This window comes from Pteropus medius, unplaced genomic scaffold (assembly GCF_902729225.1).
Source record: "Pteropus medius unplaced genomic scaffold, Ma_sr-lr_union100, whole genome shotgun sequence".
Lineage (NCBI taxonomy): Eukaryota > Metazoa > Chordata > Mammalia > Chiroptera > Pteropodidae > Pteropus > Pteropus medius.
This window is the reverse complement of record NW_024354500.1, coordinates 1406022-1427409: the sequence shown is the minus strand read 5'-3', so window position 1 is coordinate 1427409 and position 21388 is coordinate 1406022. Positions and strand designations below refer to the sequence as shown.

Genomic DNA, 21388 nt, shown 5'->3' with positions numbered 1-21388 from the left:
ACCAACGTACCGTATACTTGGAACTAATCATAAAATAAAATTTAAACAGTCAAAAAATAAAAAAAGTAAACTAAAAAACAAGAAAAGTGACTAATATATCAAATAAAACACTGCAAAAATCCAGGCCAGACTTGTTGGCCCTAGGTTTGTCCTTCCTTCCAGCAAAACTGAAAAAGTTCCTATTTCCTGAACTCAGCTGCTGGATCTTTACATGTTCTACTTGATCTGCCTGTGCTGTCACTTCTTCCACTTGCCCATTGTTCACTTGGGTAATTCCTAGCCTTCCTTAAAACTTGATTTGTGTTGTATTTCTTCCTGGAAGCCACCTCTTCGTTCCTTCGCCTCCCATCTCTTTGATTTCTTTTTTTTTATAGCATGAGGTCGTAATAGTTGATTTCACACCTATATTTCAGGTAAAAATGATAAAATCCTTGAGAGGAGTCATATCAAATTACTTTACTCAGTTCCTGGCACAAAACAGAATACATAGTAGGTATTCACTAAAGTCGTGCTGAAAAAGTGAATGAATGAAACTTATCCATGTCAATTAAGTTCGTTTTTCAGCACACACTTTCATATTTAACGTAGAAAGTCACCTCAGAAATTCGTCTAAGTCTGAATTTAGTTCTCTGTCTCTAGTTCTTATATTCTTTGTTTTCCCTGTCAGGTCCACCCTGCTCAGTGCCTCCAGAGGCTGACCTTTATGAATTCATTAATGGGTTCCTCTGCTTTCTGGCTTAACTGTGGATTCAACAGATAATAGATATGGGCAAAAGATGAGAGGGTGGCAGTTGAAAGAGATTGAGGTTTTATTCCCATGGCATCCTTCCAAACATGGCAGTAAATGCACTCCCCTCCCAAACTCTCTGTAACTCTCTCCCTTGGATCTAATACCTGTTTCCTCTCCTTGCCCTTCAGAATGGAGGTGCCAGCTCCCCACTAGGGAGTACTTTACCTCCTATTGATAGTTTTATTTAAACTTGTTTATCACTTTCTTAAACTTTTGTCAGTTACTCTGTTGGACAGTGCAATAGCTTCCTGCCAGGAGTAAGACTGATTCAATATAGGGCCTTTCCCTGCCCCTGTAATCTATTTTAAGAATCCAACATGATAGTACAATAACTCTACCAATTAGGTCATATGTTGGGCTCATCAAACACATTAAATGTACCAGTAAGTATACAGAAGGCCAAGCTATGGTATGTTGGGAAATCCAATATTTTTTAAAAGTGACTAAAAGAATTTTACAGCTTTAAAATGCTTTTCAGTTTAAAAGATGGTTCAAATGCATTATCTCATTTATAAATATCTTAGTGGCAAACAGTAGAGATACTTCAAATATACAGTTTTAAAAAGTTCATTTCAATTTTATTAGAATTAAAAAAGTAATTTAAAGTAAAATTATATTCTTGTTAAAAATAATCATTTTCATCAATGTTACTTAAGAATGTAATATGACCCCCAAGTTGATAGTAAAAACCACAATTATGATTCAAGTCTTTTTTACCTAAGTGATTCCCCGGTAGTATCTCAGGAAGTTGGGGGCCATATTAACTCTGGATTGCCAGGACATCTTGTGGCACAATTGCATGTGCTCCATGCACACTCTTATGCCCACACTAAAATGTAATACTTGAAAAACTAGTGTTCTACTGAGGGCTGCAAACAATGTTTATAAGCCCACATAATCCAAAAGGATTACCACATGTGTTCTATAGACACTGCATTGTGGCTTCTGCTGCCTGAGAGAAGGTGCAGAGCTGTTCATTGTCTCCCCCAGAAGAAGAGCACTTGTTCTTTCTCCATATCTAACTCCCAGGAGATCACTGAAGCACCCAGGGTCGTCTGGCCCATGATGTCATAAAATGCAATACCACTTTATTCTGCCCTTTTGTCATTTTGATCAAAGGTATAAAAATGATTTATACAGGCTTAAAAAGGGTGGAGGGGATTGATATACTTGCATAATCAAACACTTGAAGAAGCAGAAGCTTTATTTCTAGGAAATTTATGCAAACAAACTAGTACAGACTCCAAGACTGTCAGATTCCAGAGGTTGAAATTATCCTATGCATTTAAGGTGGAAGGAATGATGAAGTTGCCCAGGAGAGCTACTGCTCCCAAAAGCTACTTCTTGTAGAAACAACTGAGTTTTCTGAGAGCTTCTTCAGCTTCATATTACGTAAGCTGAGTGCACTTGAGGAACACTTCTGAATAGACACATGTTTTTTAAAAATATAATGCATTGTATACATCTGATAGAATACCCCAAAGACACTCTTTTTAAGTGTGTCACCAAAAAGATTGGTCTCCAGATTGTGTGAAAAGTGAAAGCACTTTTGTTGCATATTTAATCCTGTCCCCATATTAAAGTAATAGAACAGAGATTAAAGAACTCAAAGTGAAACTGTCGCTTGTTAACTTCAGATCTAGTGTCCTGAAACATCCCAGATGCAAAGTCAAATTTAATGACTCAGTTTTTCCTCAAGCCCTGTTAATTCAGCAAAGAAAAGTTGCAGGATGGATTAGACAACTGTATGCACTCAGTAACAATTTCCACAAGTATATGAACGTTTTACTTTCTATTTTAATTTAAACAACTGATTTATTGGCTAACGAAGTATATTATTGACAATACACTCTGTATATTCTATAATATTATATGCTATAAATATATATATAATAGATTCTACGTATTCTATATTCTATAATCAGACCCAAACTGAAAGTATGTCAAAGGGAAGAGTGAGACAGAGAGGAGAATCCCGGGAATGTTTTAGGTTGGCAATGGATGATACTCAAGTATTTACTGACACCTCCTCCAACCTCAATGGTATCGGTACATCTTGGCTGATTCTTGGTTCTGGTATCAGTGGCAGTTTCTAATGGAGGTAACTCAATCTTAATGAAGCTAAAGAGCCTCTGGGAATGAAAAGAAACCTGATGAGTGAGAAAGATACAACAAGTAGGCAACAGTAAATCAAGGCCAGTTAATTTTATGTTAAAGCATTTGATATGGCTATGATGGAAGCACTCAAAAGCACCAATATAGGGACAAAAGCAAAACAAACAAAAGAACAAAATAACAATATAAAATACACATGAAGTTTAAATGCAATACGAGCTAAGAAAAGAGGGACATCAATCATATTTCCAATTTTCAAAACAATTTCGAGAACTTCAGTTTACTTTGAAGCCTAACTTAGAATAAATTGGTTATCATCTGGGGAAAAAAGGGATTTTCCATAAACTGTCATGACCCTAACATTTTTAGCAGAATGTCTTCCTAGAACCCTAGTAGTTGGTAATTGCGAAAAAATATATGTAAATAAAATAAAACAGTGGTTAAGCACTAACCAACAACCGAGTCATCAGGGAAGCCAGGACCGTCTGAGAATATAAAACACAAAATTCAAGGATCTTAATTAGCAAAGACATGAAGCTGAGTTTAGGCAATGGAAGTTGTGCATTTCCAGGAGGTTCTGAATAGGTTGAAGCAGGACTCAAGCACATGGCATTTCCTGGGTGGACAGACAGGGTCAGGCAAGTTGGTAAAATCCTCAGCGAACAGACTGGAGTCAGGAAAGGTGAAAGCAAGGTGACTTCTCTCAGCTTGATATGACTAGGGATGGATAGAAGGTGAGGATTTGGCTAACATTCTTATGAGGGAGTATTTTTTAAAGATAATATTTTTTATTAAAGTATAGTTGGCATACAATATTGTATTAATTTCAGGTATAGAACATAATGATTTGACATTCATATACTTTCCGATGTAATCACCACATTAAGTCGAGCAGCCATCTGTCCTCAAGCAAAGTTATCACACTATTATTCATTATACTCCCTTTACCTTTTCACCCATCCCTATACTTCCCTCCCCTCTGGCCAACATCAGTTTATTCTTTTTCTATGAATTTGCTTTTATTTTGTTTTGTTTGTTCATTTGTTGGTTTTTAAGATTTTACATATAAATCAAATCATGTGAAATTTGTCTTTCTCTGTCTGACTTATTTCACTTTGCATAGTAACCTCTAGGTTTATCTGTTGTCACAAATGGCAGGATTTCATTCTTTTTTATTGCTGGATAATATTCCATTATTTATGTGTATATACATTGTAGAGTATATGTATATATTGCATCTTTATTTTCCATTCATCTGTAGATGGACACCTAGAATGTTGTTGTTTTTAAGAGACTTTAGATAATAACATTGGTCACAATCACCCTTCTCCTAAATGGCCAGTGTCAGCTAGAAGTGGCTTTTGTAATTGAGTGCTAGTTAGCCATGGTTGCAGATCTTTAGTAGCTGGTTCTGAGCATCTGTTGCAGGAGAGCAAATCGTAATGCTTGTATAGGAAACCTCTTCCTCTCATGGAAATGTTAAATAATAACATTTGGACATAATAATAGCATCAGAAGACAGTAAAGGAAAAGTCCATTTCCACATCAAACCATGCCAAGTTCTAGATGCTGGCATCTACTTCTTGTTACACACTAGACTTCCATTAATAAAGATCCCTTCCATGGGATCTATTCACTATCACACATTGGTGAGTTGTATCTGTAATTCTCATTGTAGGTTGCTTTTAAGCTTATTTGCTGCCTTCTATTGAATGGCTCATCTATCACCTAGCCCAATATCATGTCATAGTCTATAACTCTCTTCAGAAATGGCCTTTTGACAGACAGATACTGAAAATTTCCCTCCCAAGGTAGTTAGGGAATAGAGTGTAAAGACAATGCTATAACAATATGGTATCACTTCCAGATTCTCATACAGGATCCAACCCAGAGTAGATGATCAGTTTGTTGAATAGAGTCATCATCTCTGGGAACTACAGTGTGTAGTTCAGTGTGCTAGACATAATCTTTGATTAATTTCTGAAAGTGAAACTGACTCCTCTTTAAGAATTTTTTTTTTTTGTAGCCTTCCTTGATGAAACTAGAAGCACACATGCCTCACTACTCAGGGCATTTCTTCTTGCCCCAGTGCCTTGTTAGCTCTCCTTAGAAGAAGGTGGCTTGCTCTTTCCAAATGTTTGCTTTCTTTACAAGAAGCAATGAGACACTATACTAAACACAAAACAAAAACTCCTTCAGTTATAAGATATGACTGTTTCCTGGAGCTTACTTGGAGACTTGTTTCTTTTTGTGTTTCAATGTATTTATTTACTTTAAATAATTATGGCAAAGGATTCTTATGATAGTGTCTGTTTTAGCATCATGTAACCAACAGTTAACAATTCATAAATAATTTAGAATAGAGATTGACAAATGTTTTCTGTAAAGGGACAGAGAGTAAATTTGAGGGACATTGTGGGACATACAGCCTTTGCGGCAACTACTGAGTTCTGCCTCTGTAGCCACAGACAATATGAAAAAGAAAATGATGTGGCTATGTTCCAATAAACTTTTATTTATAAAATGAGACTATAGGCCAGATTTGGCCCATGAGCCATTCTTTGCTGATTCCTACTCTAGAAAATAATACAAAAGTATGGCCTGAAAGATGGAATTCACTGTTCTTTACCAAACAAATTCCAGGCAAGAATAATACTCCCTCCCCTGAATTCACTGCTCAGGTAAGTGTATAAATGAAATTCAATGATAATGATATATTGTTTTCTTGAATTCCAACTTTACAATTCCCATAGGTGGGAGGGAAAAAATGAAATGTTAGTAATTTATTTCTTATTGTTATGATGTGTTACCTTCAATTTAATTTCATATAAGAAAAATACATACATAGTATAAAATAGTGCAATTAATGAGGAAGATCAGTATGTAATGGTTATTCTGAGATATGCAAAACTAGCTAGATATTTTTTGTTTAGTAGTTATACCCATTACTACTAGATCAGTGGTGTAGGACAGATGCAGCATCTGATAGCTCCCATTCCTGTAGAAGAAAAGGAGTTTTTAAAACTGTACATTACACAGTGTCACATTATATAAAGTTATTGCTACATCAGGTGACACAGAAGAAACTGATATTACACGACCTGATGCAAATTCAAATAGAAGATTTGGAGCATACAAATGGATTAAACACCCTTGAAAATCAGATAGGTTACAATTCCAAAGGATTTCAGGTCATTCAGAAATGCTGTTACCTCCAGCTAAGAAATGTAGGCTGTTTTGTTAGTGATCACATGGAAGCATGAAATTGGGGAGGAAGACTACTAATGTGTCAGTTAAGGTGAGAAATCAGAAATATTATTTTAAGGCGGAATGTTGTGACCAATATGTGGCAAAATGTAAAATTACCTCTCAAAAAAATTCTGTGTTTATTTTCAGTCACTACTTACAGTACTGAAAAATGTATTATGACTGGAAAATCTTACTCGAAATTTCTTACCAAAAAAAAACTCACCAACCTTCTTAGAGTAAGTCTGTCATTGTCTATAAATGCTACAAAATTCTTCTTGGAAAGCAATTTATGTCACATAAAGTGTATACTTTTTTCTAAAATAGCTTTTTATAGTGTTTTAAAAACAGGTTTGTATTTTTCTTATAAAATGAAAGTAGTTATTATAAAACTACTTATGAACATATAATAAAGAATGAGTCAACAAAAATTTTAAGGCTGGAGTACTTTGCTAACATACTTACTCGATAAATGTTTATTATCTTGGAGACTCTCTACTGATTAAAAAGATAGTTTTGATTATAGTAGATAGTTGTCCATCAGAAGAATTAAGCTCTTTTTTTAAAAAAAATATTTTGAATACCTAATGTCAGATTACATAATTGAAACCACTCTCTTTAATTTCTCTTAAGAAAAGTATTACTTAATTCTTATCCTTTCAGGTTTATTTTTTTCTTTTCTGTTCTTTTTTTTTTTTTAGTAAAGGAATCATTATTTGATATTTACAATGGAATATCAGGCAAATGGAGCTATTAAATTGAAGATTTATTAGTTGGTATATGTATTAGAGTTGTTTTTGATAAAATACATTTACTGTGGGAAATTTGAAACATAGCAAAAGAATAGTAAAAAATTTAGTACAAAGTTATAAAATCTTTGCTATGAATAATTAAATACTATGATGGCATTTAACAAGTTAATTTTGGCTGGCTTTTTTTTTTTTTTTTACCATATTTGTAGCACTTAACTACCTCTTTGTTTCATCACCAGTAAATTATACTACTTTGCACTTTGAGGGCATGCAGCATGCTTTGTTCACCTTTGTATTCCTACTACTGCCTACTCACCTAAAACTATAGTCTCTAGGCCAGTTTCTTTTCAAGTTGCATGGGTGTAGAACAAATGTGTTTTAGAATGATGAATGTAATAACCAAGCAAAACCTGCACATAATGCTTTCTTCAGGGACAATACCATGAAATTATTTTATAGTGACTACTTTTAGGTCTTTAATTATCAAATGCACTCACCTGCTAAATAATACTATTCTAACATAATGTCATGAAAGAGCCAGTTTAGTGTACTTTAAATGCATGCATGAAAACGATTATGGAATATTCCTATTTTAAATTCTTAATATAGTTAAAATAATTGATTATTTGATTTGTACATTTGTGTGTATTTCTCAGCTTGTTTAGTATCTTATTTTAAAAATGTTTCTGTCTTCTAAATTTTAAGTATATTTCTTTAAAAGCATGTAATGTGCTTACCAAATGCCACAAATTTGAAATGCATTGTTTGAAATGAGTATCTATTATTTAAAATAATAGTTGAAATATATAGAGCCCTTATATTTCAAAATATTAACCTTTCACTGAATTGATTAAAAGCATATAATATGACTTTGAAGTATTTTGAAAACCTGACTATTGAAAATCAATCAAATTATTTTTGTTGTTAGGTAATACAAAACAATTGCTCCATTTTTCAAAGACTATGATAATCCCATACACCCTGCCAATGAATAGATTTAGTAAAAACCATAAGCTATACAGGAGAATCATTAATAAAAAAGAATCAAAAACAAAGGAAAGCAGGTAAATTAATTACGAGAAATATGATTTAAACATTCATTTAGGCTAGCAGAAGAATACAAAAGAATTTCAGAGATATTATAACCTAAATCCAAAATAAAACTCAAATAAAGATAGAATTATTTTCAGAACATGGTGAACATTTAGTAAATATCGTTTTTATTTAAATGCTGACTTGGAGATGGATAGTAAATAGTACTTTTTTTTTTTTAAGCATGAATATCTTAAATAAACTCTTTACAACTGCAGCTGCCACAGGATTAAACCATACAGATGTGACCACAAGATCAGGTTACATGAGTTTAAAAACACTAGGTTGAAAAAGTATTCAGGGCACAAAATAAGGTATTTTTAATATGATAAGTGTACATTTTTAAGTGGCATGTTGTAAAACATTTTTTAAAAACTTTTTTCTAAGATTTTAAATTCGATCATAATGTTTATGATTTTAAATTCGATCATTAAATTTTCTAAGATTTTAAATTCGATCATAATGTTTATGATCGAATGCTTTAGCCTTTAAATTTTCTACATTCAATTTGGATTTAATTTTCTTGTGGTCGATGATTTGATTTTTTTTTTTTAGGTGTTCCATAGATGTATAAATATTGCATGAACATTTTTTTAATCTATGTAATCATTTTATTTATTCTATAATCCAATTATCCTAGGTTCTTAATTTTAACTAGGTCTATCTAATTTCAAAAGATAGTCTTCCTAATATGCATATCTGGTTGTGTTCTGCTTTCTTTTAAATTCTTTATTGGCCTCCCATGCCAATGGAATAAAATCTAAATTTTTCTGTATGACAAAAAAGGCCCTTCATCTTCCTCATTTCTTTCAACCTCCCACTGTGCTCCCAAATCTAACAGCTGATCTACATTTGAAAATCCCATAGTTTCCCAAACTTGGCACGCTCCCTTACACCTCTGTAATTTTCTATGCTTTCTCTTGACCTTTAAGTCCATTCCCTAAGTACATCTGGCTAAATTAGAGTCATTATTCAAAACTCATTATAGTAATAATCTCTGGATCTCCTCCAGTATGTTTATTTACTTTATAACTGTGCCGTTCAATATAGTGACCACTAGTTACAAGTAGCTATTTAAATTTAAATTAATTAAAATAAAATAAAATTTGAAAATTTATTTTCTCAGTAGTGTCAGTCACATTTCAAATGCTGAGTATCCACAGATGACTAGCTGCTACCGCATTGGACAGCATGGATATAAAATATTTCCATTATTACTAAAAGTTCTATGGGATAGCCCTGGCTTAAAATCTTAATCATCAAATTATATTGTCCAGAGTAGTAATTTTAGTTCTTTGTTTCTCAATCTGGAGATCCTTTAAAGCAAATAACCTAAATCATTGGTCTGTAAGACACATTCTAGGAAGGCAAGGTTTTTGTTTTGTTTTGTTTTTTGTTTGTTTTTGTATTGTATGTGGAACACTCATAAACATTTATAAAAGAAAACCATAGGAAACTATATAACCCAAAGGATAAGTAGAATTATTAAGGCTCAGGAAATATCCATAAGGAAAAGGACTCAACTTTTTGAGTCCTAGGAATAAAATAGTCTCGGCCTAAAACATAGTTAAAATCTGAAGGAGAAAAGATATAAATTCTCTTATCACAGCCACCACAAAGAACATGATCTTAAACAGAGATTATTTTGTAGAAAATATTGACAGAGAATGATATCTCTTAGGTTTTCAGCATATTTTATACCGTAATAATTAGATATTGAAGTAAAATGAGCGTTGTTTATTTGAGTGTTATAAGACTAAACAATACAAAAAAATGTTGGAAGTGACTGAGAACTTCCAACATTTAATATACCATCTGTGAGAAGGAACCAGCCATTGTGGACATATATACTCTCACATGGGCAATAGATACAAATGAGAGAACCTAAGTGGAAAAATAAAGTATTTGTATTCCAATCATAAAAGAGCACAATTCTAAACACTATTATTCTACCAATAATCTATATAGAGGATATTAGTAATTAACGTCTTTGTTAAATTATGTTTGTGCCTTAAGATTATTTATTTAATTTACATACATGCATACAGTAATTACAATAAGGCATGTATAGTTTTTTTGTTATTTGGATCCACTTCTTTTTAAAATCCACAAGTTGTCTTTAGAAATCTACTATATTTCTGTTAGGTGCGATCTAAATCTGTCATTGACCCAGTGGCACAGAGGGGGCCTCGGTTCTTTCTGCTAATGCAGTAAGGAATTACAGATCAGAGAAATTTAGGAAAAGTAAGATTTATTAAAGTAAGTTTCAAGAGAGAAACAGGCTATGCCAGAGATAGCCTCAGTGCTGTAGAAGTGGGGAGATCTGCATTATATTTGGACCTTGATGGGAGGTTATAAGGATGGTGCTAGATGATTGGCATGTGAAGTCATTTTGATTGACAGTGGCTGTTATACAACCTTTTGTCTACTGTCCATGCGGTTACCCAGAATTCAGTCTGTTATAATTAGATTCACGAACCTCCAGGCATATGTATGATATTATAAGGATAGTATAATGAGAGTAAGGTCAAGGAAAGACAGTATACATACTAACTGCCCGAGCCTTGTGGCCAGACTAAACCAGTGGTTATTTTGTGGCTTTTTACTTCCTTACATTTCAGGATGTAAGGGCATTGCTAATTGAAAAATGGGTGTTTCTGTTTGGTCCTGGGGAGGCCTTTGGGTTTGGGCATCATTCTTCTAATTCCTGTGGTTTTAAGCTGGTCCTTAGCCCTCATTGCTCATGGCTACTGAACTGCCTAACAAGCACACAAGGATCTTTGTGGTTTCACTTATGATTAGGATCTAGAAAGTTGAAAGAGAATTTCACTTCTACCACAGAACTGAGAAAAAAGCAGATAATCTCTCAAATCACAACTTTTTCTGAGCCCATCAGGGAACTGAGGTTGCACACCGACCAATAAACAGGAATTTCAAATAGTGACCACACTTTCCAAGAAGAAATAAGACATATAAACTTATCATTTGCAGAGTACAGGAGAAGGAGGTAGTCATTTTTCAAGTTGATAAGAAGAAATCAGCTAAAATGTTAATGATTTTTTAAGGCTTACTGAGAATTAACAAGCCAGTTTAGAATAGCTAGGAGTCACAGACACAATGGGATTTCATACTAAATTGAAAGCTCTTTTCTAAAGATTCCCACTGGGTGCTCATAGGAAGGACTGAAGGCAGAGCAGGAAACTGGAGAGAGTTCTCCCAATGCCATAGAATGCAGGAAGTAGTCAGCAGATACTGGGGCACAGGGCCAAAGTCATGCATCTTCCTAATTTTTCTCCAGCACACAGTAAAAGCTTTAAGCTGGGAGAAGCTTAAAGTGCTCTTGTCATCAGGGATCAGGCAAGATTCCATTACTTTTGAGAAGGGAGAAGAAGCAAAGCACACCTATCTTTTGGAGAAGGGTAGGAAGCACACTTTTCCCTAGGACACAGGCAAAGATCCATTACTTTTGGAAAGGGAGCAGAAGCAAAGTATCTCTACTCCCAGGAAAGAGGTTGGAAACTGGTTTGAATCCAAGATTCTTTATTGATACCAAGCAGAAATTTGCTTCCACTGGAGAAGGGACAAGAAACTCCTATCCAGAATCAATCACTGCTACAAGGCACAGAGTTTGGCTGCCATGAAAAGGAAACACTTGAACCCAGAGAAAGCCTAACCCAAGGAACAATATGGCAGTGAGATCCTGAGCTCCTTAGTGTTTATTTTTACTGAATTTATTCCAGACAGGGTACTGGAGAAGTTGGCAACCTGGAAATGCTAACAGATGAAGACGAAAAAGAAAAAAGAAAAGGAAGGAGGAAGGAGGAGGAGGAGGAGGAGGAAGGAAGGAGGAGGAAAAAAGAAGAAGAAGAAGAAGAAGAAGAAGAAGAAGAAAGAAAGAAAAAGAAGAAAGGAGGAGGAGGAGGAGGAAGGAGGAAGGAAGGAAGGAAGGAAGGAAGGAAGGAAGGAAGGAAGGAGGAGGAGGGAAGAGAAGGAAAGAGGAAAGAAAAGGAAGAAAGGAAGGAAGGAAGGAAGGAAGGAAGGAAGGAAGGAAGGAAGGAAGGAAGGAGAAAGAAGGAAAGAGAAAAAAAGAAAAGAAAAAAGAAAAGAAAGCCAGAAGAAATAGCTGATCTCAAGTCAAAATATCAGGAAAAGGGTACATTAATAAGACAGAAAACTTTAGACAATAACTTTAGGCAAACATCAAAATTTAAAAATGGTTGCACCCCTGGCAGCAATGGTTGAATTGAGAACCAAGACTTCCACTGTTACCAGGCTGTAATGAGGTTCCCCAACATTCTCCCTCCACGTGGTGTCAAGCAAGGCTGAGTGAGGAGCCAAGACTTTGATCCTCTGCCTAGCAGTAAAGAGCACTTCTCCTTCTGTGGTGTTAGTGGAGACCACATGAGAAGCTTGTACTTCCATCTCCACCCAGTAGGAGCAAGACACCACCACACAGCATCAGTGGAGGCTATGTGGGAGTAATAATGAGGCAATCTTGCTCCTCTCAGCCAGTGTCTAACAGTGGAAATCTAGTGGGGAACCTAGATATCCACTTATTTCTTCCTTCACTGGAGCAGTATCAAAGGGATATTAAAAATAAGATTTAAATAAGATCCAATGTCTCATAATATAATACAAAAAAGTCTTAGTTTTAATTGAAAATCACTTGTCATATGAAGAACAAGGAACAATTCAAATTGAATAAGAAAAGAAAACCAACAGAAGCCAACACCAAGATGACGCAGATGTTGGAATTATCTGACAAAAAATTTAAAGCAGCAATTATAAAAGTATTTCAGCAAGCAATTACAAGCATGCTTAAAATACCTGAAACAATTTTAAGTCTCAGCAAAGAAAGAGAAAATATAAGAAAAAAAAAGGAAAATTTAGAACTGAAAAATAAAAACTCAAAAGATAAACTGAGCATCAGCATGGAGAACACAGAAAAAGATCCAGTGACCTTGACATAGAACAATGGAAATTATCTAAACTGAATAACAGAGAAATTAGACAAAAACAAAACAAAACAAAAGCAAACAACAACAAAAAACGGAGCTTCAGAAAACTTTGAGATGGGACCCTCACAATATCTAAAATTCATGTCATTTGAGTTCCAGAGGAGAGAAGAAAAAAGAGAAGACTGGAAAATACTCAAAAAATATTTGAAAATTTCCAAAATTTGGGAAATGCCATAAACCTACAGTCAAGAATTTGAGTAAATCCCAATCAAGATACATGCAAAGACAGCCATGTCAAGACATATAATCAAACTCCTAAAAACTAAAGAAAAAGAAAAAAAAGGCTTGAAACTATTCAGAGAAAGAGGACTCCTTACCTAAAACAAGATAAATGACTGCAAATTTATCATTGGAAACCATTGATGTCAGGGGAAAGAGGCACAACAGTTTTCAAGTGCTGAAATAAAAAACTGTTAATCCAGAACCTATACTCAATGAAATTATGGGATGAAGGGAGAAACAAAATATTCTTAAATGAAGAAAACAGCATTTGTCACCAAAGGAATTAAACGCAGTGCTCCAAACAGAAAGAAATGATAAAAGAAGGAATCTTTGACATCAAGAGAGAAGAGTAATAATATGGGTGAATATGATAGACTTTTTTTTTCTTTAGTTTTCTTAATTGAATTTGACTTTTGAAGTAAAATCACAACACTGATGTGGTTCTAATATTAAGAATGTTAAGAAGAAATATTAAGACAAATCTATTATAAAAGGAGAGGGAAAGGATTTAAAGAGGCACACGATTTCTAACTTTCACTCCAACTGATAAAATGGTAACATCTAGATTGCAGTAAATTATGTATATGTAATATAATACCTAGAGTAATTAGTAAAAAATATATAAAGCAAATTTTATACTAAATTATCTCTCAAAAGAAAAATACTAAAGACTTATACAAAGGAATACACTCAAAACCACATAGGTAAATCAAAATTCTTAAACAAATTTATAAAACTCACAGAAGGAAGGAAAAAGAAAACAGAGAAAAATGGAGAACAAATAGGAAAAAATAAATAAATACAATGGTAGATTTAAGACCTAACCTATCAATAATTACATTAAATTAACAGCAATCAAAAAATGGAAATTGGCAGAGTGGGAAACAATAAAACAAACAAAAAGCATCACCCAACTATATATCATATATGAGATTCACTTCATTTATAGTGATATATGTAGGTTGAAAGTAAAAGGATGTGAAAAGAAATAAAATACTGTCATTAATCAAAAGAAAGCAATATTGGCTCTATTAATAACAGATAAAGTAGACTTCAGAGCAAGGAAAATTATTGAGGACAGAGAAGTGCATTACATGATGAAAAAAGAATTATAGTAGAATAAAATCAACATTTATAGAACATACCTACTAACAACAGTAAAATACACATTGTTTTCAAGCATTCGTGAAATATATACCAAAATACCATATACTGTGTCATAAAACAACCTTCAAAAATTTTTAAAGAATTGAAATCATACAGAGTGTGTTCTCTTACTATTATGGTAACAAATTAGATGTTAATAATAGACACGGGAAAATTTCCAAACACTTGGACAGTAAACATACTTTTAATAATTCATGAATCAAAGAGAAAATCTCAAGGGAAATTTTTTAAAATACATTAAACTGAACAGAAAATGAAAATACGAACATATCAAAAATGATATGGGACACAGCTAAAATAGTGCTGAGTGGGAAATTTATAGCACTACATGCATACTTTTAAAAAAGAGGGAACTTTTCAAATCAACAATCTATATTTCTACCTCAAGAACCTAGAAAAATAGAATCAAAATAAGCCCAAAGCAAGCAAATAGAGGTCAATAATACAAATAAGAGTAGAAATCAATGAAATTGAAAATAGAAAAACAAAAGACAAAAAAACAATGTTGGGTCTTTGAAAAGACAAAAAAAAATGGACAAACTTCAAAATGACTGATAGATAATGGTAAAAAGAGAGATTACAATTACTAATATCAGAAATAAATTATGAGATATTGCTACAAACTTTATACACATCAAAAATTTAATAAAGGAGCACTATAAATAACTCTACACAAATAAAAGTGACAAAGTGAGCCAATTATTTAAAACTCAAAAAGTATAAAAACTCATCTAATATGTAATAGAATATTTGAATAATTTATAGGTACTAAAGACATAGATTTTGTAATTAAAAACTTACCTCTTAAGAAATCTCCAGGCCCAGATGGTTTTGCTGGAGAATTCTACCAAAATTTTAAATAAGAATTAACAATAATGCTATAAAATTCCTTCCAAAACATAGAAGAGGAGAAAATACTTCCTAACTCATTCTATGAAGCAAGTCAGTGACAAATATGATATTCTGATATATTCAAAGACAATGTAAAAATATAAAGTCACAAACCAATATCCCTCATGAAATATAGATGCAAAAATTCTTTAAAAAGCATTAGCAAATAGAAATCTGCAATATATAAAGCAATATTTAAAATATTATGATCAAGTGAAATTTATTCCAGGGATGGATGGAAGGCTAATTCAATATTCAATAGTCAATCAATGCAATCCATCACATTAACAGGCTAAAGAAAAAACAAAACACATCAGCATATCAATTGATGTGGAAAAAACATTTGGCAAAGTTTTTTTCCCCTTTATGGTAAAAAGAAAGCTCTCAGTAAACTAATAATAGAGGAGAGCTTCTTAAACTTGATTATCTACAAAAATCCTATAGCTAACATAATACTGATGATATATAACTGACTGCTCTCCCCACCCCTTGACTGGGAACTGACAGAATGTCCACTCTCATCACTCTTATTTAACATAGTACTTAATTTCTAGCTAGTGCAGTAAAGATGAGGAAAAGAAATAAAGTCAGGTATACAGAAAGGAAGAAATAAAACTGTCTCTATTTGCAGATGACATGACGATCTGTGCCAGACAAACAAACGAACAAATAATCTGCACACACACACCCTCCTGGAACTAGTAAGTTAACTCAACAAGGTTGTGAAAGATGAAATAAACACAAAAATAAATTACATTTGTATGTACTAGCAATGAACATGTGGACACCAAAATTAAAATTCAATACCATTTACAATTACTCAAAAAAAACCCCACTGAACTACATAAGTATAAATCTAATAAAGCCTATGAAGGTCTTGTATGCTGAAAACTACAAAAGACTGGTAAAAAATTAAAAGAAAATCTAAATAAATGGAGAGGCATACCATGTTCATGGGTTGGAAGACTCCCCAAATGATGTACAGGTTTAATGTAATTTCTATCAAAATGCAAGCAAAATTTTAGTAGACATAGAGAAGACTAAACTTGTTTTAAACTTCATATGGAAAGGCTTAGAATTTAGAATAGCTAAAACAATTATAAAAAAGAAAAAAAAGAAAAATGAAGAAATCATTCTACCTGATTTCAAAACTTATTATATAACTACAGTAATCAAGACTATGTTGTACGGGCAAAGGGATAGACACATAGAAAAACTTAACAGAAATAGAAGACCTTACAATTTCCTCACACAAGTACAGCTACTGATTATTGACAAGGTTTCAAAAGCAATTCAATTGAGGAATTATAATCTTTTCAACAAATGGAGCTGAAGCAATTGGATATACATAGGCAAAAAATGAACTTCCACCTAAACCTCACACCTTATTCAAAACTAACTCAAAACATAGATTTATGTTAAACTAAAACTTTAAAACTTTTAGAAGAAAACATAGGAAAAAAATCTTCAGGATCTAGGACTTAGTGAAGACTTCTTAGATGTGACACCAAGATCTATAAAAGAAAACATAGATGAATTGGACTTCGTTAAATTAAAAACTATTGCTCTGCAAACGGCCATGTTTAAAAGTTGAAAAGATAAGCTACAGACTGGGAGAAAATATTTGCAATCACATATTCAACAAAGAATTTGTATCTAGAGTACATAAAGAACTCAGAAAAAGGGCAAAAGACATGGACAGATATTTCATAAAGAGAATATTCAGATGGCAAACAAGCACATTCAAAAATGCTCAACATCACTAGCCATAAGGGAAATGTAAATTAAGACCTCAATCAGATATCATTACATACTTAGTGAGACCACAGGAGGTAAAAATGACAATACCAGTTGCTGGTGAGAATACAGAGAAACGAAATCTCTTACACATTGCTGGTGGGAATATAAAATGGTACAGTTACTCTGTAAGGTAATTCATCAGTTGAAAAAATACGTTATACATTTACCGTACAATCTAATTATTGCATTTCTGAACATTTATGCCAGAGAAAGTAAAACTATGTCCACACAAAATATGTATGTGATTATTCACAGCAGCTTAGTTTTAGTGGATAAAAACTGTAAACAACCAATGTCCTTTAATAGGTGAATGATTAAATTGTAGCACATCTTATGAAATACCACTTGGCAATAAATACCACTTGGTAATATCCTGGATGTATTTAAAGGGCATTATGATGAGTGAAAAAAAGTCGATCTCAAATGGTGGTCAAATAACAAAAAAAATCTGGGCCTTCATGTTAAAATAGCCTTTCGAATAGTTTTTAGAGATTTTTAGGTATAGCAATTCCAACGTCACTAATTAAGTTCATGTTCTTCCTAAATAATCCTATCAATTTCTAATACTTTTTAACTTTGAGTTTAAGAAGTATATGTATGTGCCTGTAGTAAATATTTTCAAAATTCTCTAAACAATGTTGAACTTAACTGGGCCTAGAAGGTTAAGCAGAGTCTATTTTTTATTTTGAGTAATTTCTAGCCACACATATATGCACAGTGCTAACGTGCCCAACTAGATAAACTACTTTCACCTTTATTAAGTGATTTTGGTGCTGAAATAGTGGTTATTTATTTAATTTTAATTTTTTTTTGATTCTTTACACATTTAGGAGAATTAGTTTTGCTTTGAGCATTTATTTTCAAGTTCTCATGATTCTCAGCTCACTTTATTCTTTGAAAGCTATGAAGCATTGTTTACATTTATTTCAAAGAAATTATGTTAAATGTGCAGTTTTGCTTTCACTTTATTTCTCATTTTCATTTTCTATAAACTAACTTTGAAAGCAGAGTAAGATAGTTTTTTGATCATCATTATGGGAAAATACTTATATTTCCCAATTTTGGTAATCAAATAATAACTTCCATACTGTTAGTTTTAACTTAAGAAGATAATAACATCAAAACAAAAACAAATCTCTAACAGTTACTCAGAGTTTATAGGTCTATAGTAGCTATGAATAAACTGCTACAGGCAATATTTTTTAGCAGAAATTCTGCTCTGCTGTATTTTTTCCTTTAAAAATATTTTCTAAACAAATGTCAGGATTATAATCTTTTAATTAATTTGGTACTTCATACAGAAGAGTCCTAAATGAAAGTGAGGAGCTGTTTTTGCCTTGGTGCCCAGAAGGATGGCTCTATTTTGCCAAAAAATGTTCTGTCACTAATGTGAAGCCTGTTGACAAACTGTTGTTTATATGTTGTCAATGTGATGCCAAGTCAATTGTCTCACTACGGGAATCCTGGCTTGGCCCCAGTGGCTGTCTAAATCTTCATAGGCACACGGATACTTCTAGGGGAAAAAAGTAAAGGTAAAAACCTCTTTTTACATTTATTTGGCTCTTAACTGACGTTTTGTTAAGATAGGAAAATAAGTGGCGATCAAACAACTTTGCAAGAACTGTAATTCTAAAAACTTAGACATATGGCTGGCTTTTAATTCCTCTAGCAATCAATTAAGAGGCTAATTGTACAAGATGGTTAGGTATATATAATCTTGCAAAATTTACCTTTTTTTCTTGTCATTAAAAAGTAGCAAAGTAGGAGCTTTATCGGTCTTACTTGTCCTCTAAATCAGTGGTTGTCAACTGGGGGTGATTTTGTCCTCCAAGGGACATTTGGCAGTGTTTGGAGACACTTATTTGTCACTATGGAAAAGAAAGCTATGGTATACAGTGGATAAAGGCCAGATATGCTGCCAAACATCTACAATGCACAGACAGCCCCCTACAACAAAGAATTATCCATCCCCAAATGTCAGTATTGATGAGGTTGAGAAATTCTGATCTACATTAACTGGCTGAGGTGTATAGAGAATAACATTAAAAAGTTATAGAAACTCAGTAATTGTTTGAGAAAATATATAATGATTATTGCTAGAAATTTAAAAGGGCACTAAAGGAATAGGAATAATATTCATATTAGCAGAAAAAATCAAAAGAGAGATGAATGAGATCATCAGTTCACAAATAGAAAGAGAAAGGGGAAAGAGGAAGCAAAGAAAAATCAGTATAAACAAAAACCAAAAATATGAGATTGCAAATAATCTTTTAAATGTCACTAATTGAAATATATGTAAAAGATCTAACTAAAATAACAGTAAAAGATTGAATATATAATATATTTTAATATATAAGAAACACAATTAAAATGGCATACAAAGCTTAAAAATATCTAAATAGCAAACTGTCCCAAACAATGCCATTATAGCAAAATTAATATTGGGTAGTGTAGATTTTTAAGGTACAGCCATTATTAAATTAAGAAGAATCATTACAAATCACTAAAAGTAACAACCCATCAAGATAATATAAAAAATTGAATCTGTATACAGCTAATCAAATAACCTTGAAAGATGTTATACAAATACTGATAAAATTACAAAGGGAACTGGACAAATCTACAAGCATAATAGATTGAATATCCTTCTGTCAAAAAAATCAGATCGCAGTCAGAAGACTATAGATAATTTAAATTTTAAAATTATTTTTATATCTATGATTTGTCTTAAATTACTTCAAGATTCAAAGTTCAGTATAAATGTGTTCAACATGATATATATTCTAGGGGCTCAAATCAGTTGTTTTATAAGAAATTCACACTTCATTGGTAATTGTAGAACATTTAATCTAAAACTCCACACTCCAGAAGTGGCTACTAAAAATACTTCAGCTTTCTTTGACTCCCATAAACAACGGAGACTTTGCTAATTATCATGAGTGTTAGAAATAAGTTCTTTGGTGAAAGACTTGCTAATTATTAGCATTATGGATGTTAAAAATAGGTTCTCATTGATGAAATTGGTGGCATTTGACACACGTGTATGCTCTTCATACATGGGCAGGATAAGAAAGTCTAGACAGCACTATAACCCACCCCCTTAGGGAAGGCTCCCTAGATTAGATACCTCAACTGTAAGATATGGTTAGCTGAATTCTGCCATGGAATATTGTCGCATTTGCTTCAGGTGAAACTTTCATGAAAAGTATTACGGGAACACCAAAGATAACAGAACTGGATCTTCAAGATACTTACAGAATAATTGGTACATAAACATGATTGCTGCTAATCATCTATATTAATAAGTGAATTCAATAGAGGCACAGATATCTACAAAAATGAGCTTAAGAGAAGTTGTCTAAGGATAATTCACAAAAATATGTAAGTTAGATTTATCTTAGCCCCAACAAATAGTGAGAATACATTCTCTTTTAATTTTTATTATTTATTATTAATTATTTTTTTAAATTTTATAAATGCCTACAGCACCTGGTATTCCTAGGTGGTCTCCCATCCAAGTACTAAACAGACCTGACCCTGCTTAGCTTCCAAGATCAGATGAGATCAAGCATGTTCAGGGTGGTATGGCCATAGATAAGTTTACATTCTTTTAAAGTTCACTTAAAAGATTTATAAAAGGCAGTGACCACTTTCTAGGTCAAATAATTTTCAACAAATTTCAAGGAATTAATTCCTTATAGGCCAAGTTTTCTTGTTGAAATATAAGTGCAAAATAAATCATCAATAAAATAAACAAATAAAAATATCAAAATATTCTCTTATGGGTAAAAATACCTCATTGGTTAAGGAAAAAAATAACAATGGGAATGACATAATATTGAAATCAAATGATAAAATGCTTGTTATCAAAACATGCAACTTATATGGTAGTTATAGAGATATTTATTTATTTATATGTAGTAAAAGTATAAAAGTGTGGGCTAGATACAGATAAAATTCATCATAGCAGTTCATTTTAGAGAGGGAGAGAAAGAAATAGAATTTGAGGAAAAAATATTGGGGCTTCAACTTTACCTGTAAATTATTAATCCTTAAACAGAAATAGAAAGTAAAAGATCTTATGTATTTTGTAAAATTATCCTTTGTTTATTTTGAGTGGGATATTTTGTACTATCTTCTGTGTTTCTTTTCATTTTAAAGTATCCAAATAGTAAAATGTATTAAAGTAATAATTTAAGGTATGTCAATTTTACCTGGAAATCTTTCTATAGCAGAAAACATCTCAATCAAGCAATGAACTCTGACTGAAAAAGTATAAGAAATTAAACTGATAT

The 21388-nt window shown here is 32.6% G+C and overlaps 1 pseudogene; it reads right to left on the bottom strand.

Moving 5' to 3' along the window:
• Positions 1–20570: 20570 nt before the first annotated feature.
• Positions 20571–20689, bottom strand: LOC120595074 (uncharacterized; annotated as a pseudogene).
• Between the last annotated feature and the right edge of the window lie 699 nt (positions 20690–21388).